General features: G+C 35.1%; 1 pseudogene; it reads left to right on the top strand.

Annotated features, from left to right (window-relative positions):
- The window catches only part of LOC105288806, an 82,984-nt pseudogene that overhangs the window by 5,222 nt on the left and 75,680 nt on the right, over positions 1-2,082 (top strand).

The raw sequence follows: 2,082 nt of genomic DNA, 5'->3' as shown, positions 1-2,082 counted from the left end.
TTAAGAACAAATAAATTAGCAAAAGTGGTACCAAATGAATGATACAAAAGCATAGTACTCATAAGATAGTAAGTCAGTTCCTTATCCAGAATTCATTGATACTTATTTTATGTAAACTTTTAGCAAGTATAGTGATTTTTGACTTCCCAACTCACTGCAGGTTAAAAACTTCGAATTGGAACATAGAAGAAAGAGCTATTAAAGGTGGACTAAAAATCACAGAAATATACAAGTTGTCGCTGAATGAGAAGGTGAAAAACACTAAGTATTTTACAAAGGTTCGTATGCTGGTTTTATATTATGGAGGAGCAGGTATTCATTTATTCCTTTATCGAAAGTTTTATTTATTCCAAAAACTCTATACCTAAATGCATCATTCTAATAGTAGCTGACTTTCATAATAACTATGAACCATTTAAACAAAAAAAGTCAAAATTGAATCACAGAATATCAGAGCTAGAAGAGGCTTTAGAAATGCATCACTGAGTTAAAACTGATTTTTTAGATGAAACCACTTAGTCTCAAAGAAGTTAAGTAACTGCCCAAAGTTGCATAGCTTCACCTGAAGAGATTGTCAGAGCTAAGAAAATAAGTCAGATAGCCAGAATGCTCATTGCACTACCTCCCCTTTCTGGCTGTATTACACATTGAGGCTGTTATTTAGCGAATGCTTTATGCAATAATCAGTCTTCATAAAGATTCCATTTAAAAAGAAAAAGTTATTTCTTTTGAATATTGGAGCTCGAGAAGTAATAAGTTCCTGTTATCTTTAAAAAATCACTTCTATAGAATCCCTCAGACCCTTAGGAAGTAAAGTAAATGTGCATTTGCTGTGTGTAAAATTTGAACTACCGTCGACAAATAGGTCACCCATTTGCTGTTCCTTTTGACTAATCTCAGTGGGCCTCTGTTGTGGAAGAAAATGAGATGGAGAATAGCTAACTGAGCAACAAACATTTTGGTCCTACAAAATGGATGAAGGTGACTTAATTTTCTCACAGCAGTGTGGAGGTATCAATTAGAAATGATGAAAAGATCAAGATGAGAAAACAGAAATGATTAAAATAAAGAGGAGATTAACCCGAGTGCTTAGAGACTCATCACTGAAGCTGAAAAGGAAAGTAGGCAGAGTGGAAGGGAAGCAGGATGAATATCACATCAATATTAAATAGAAAGAAAATGCAGCAGGGGAGAATGTGGGAAGGAAACAAATCCCAAGAAGTGCAAAATAAATTAGGAAATCTAGATTCTTTTCTGAATGTCTGTAACTATTATAAAGGCATCAGTAATTTAAATAAAAAAGGAGGGGAGGAAGGAAGGAAAGAAAGAAGACAGGGAGGGAGGAAAAAAGGAAGAAAAGAAGGGAGAAAAGTAGTTACTGTTTTTCCTCTGACAGTACATTTTCTAGACCTTCCTCTGAGCATTCACCCCAAGGAAATTCCTGTTCTAATGTGCTTCTCTCCAAACCCCAAGCCCCTTTCCCTGCTGCAACATCTAGATTTCAGGTGTTAATGAAAGGACTGCTGGCCAGAAATGTCATCAGAAGTAGGAGCATCTGCCCAAATGTTCTCTCTGATCAGCACTTCTAATTTTTTCCAGTGCTTACTTTACTAGAGAGTCACAAACAACTCAAACAGCAGCTAGGAATGGAGTGGAAAGTGAGAGAGAAAGAGAGAAAGGGAGACAATGCATGAATAGAAATTCAGCTCCTACATCACTGCAGACCATAGATATAATGTTCAAAAAAATGGGACAGACTTGATTAAAATCAATCAGCTATTTAAAAATAGCCAAATTGTTCACACACATGATCAATCTGTTTTCTTTTGCAGTTTTAATTTTTCACTGTCTATCCACAGGTTTATTTCACCCTGAATGATCTCCTATATTAAAAAAAAAAAAAAAAAAAGACTAACAACTTTGTTTCCTTTCTTTTAATGCCCTGCTTCCCTGGAAAACTCTCTAAAAATGTATTCGTTTTCTCTTACATTCTGCATTCATGTTCTCCAACTCTTCTTTCATTTTTCAAGCCTTAACAACTGCTTTTGCTTCAAATTGTATAGTCTGTTCTTAGAGCTTACC

This window comes from Pteropus vampyrus, unplaced genomic scaffold (assembly GCF_000151845.1).
Source record: "Pteropus vampyrus isolate Shadow unplaced genomic scaffold, Pvam_2.0 Scaffold19, whole genome shotgun sequence".
Classification (NCBI taxonomy): Eukaryota; Metazoa; Chordata; class Mammalia; order Chiroptera; family Pteropodidae; genus Pteropus; species Pteropus vampyrus.
The sequence above is the reverse complement of the archived record's forward strand: the minus strand, read 5'-3'. Positions and strand labels throughout refer to the sequence as shown.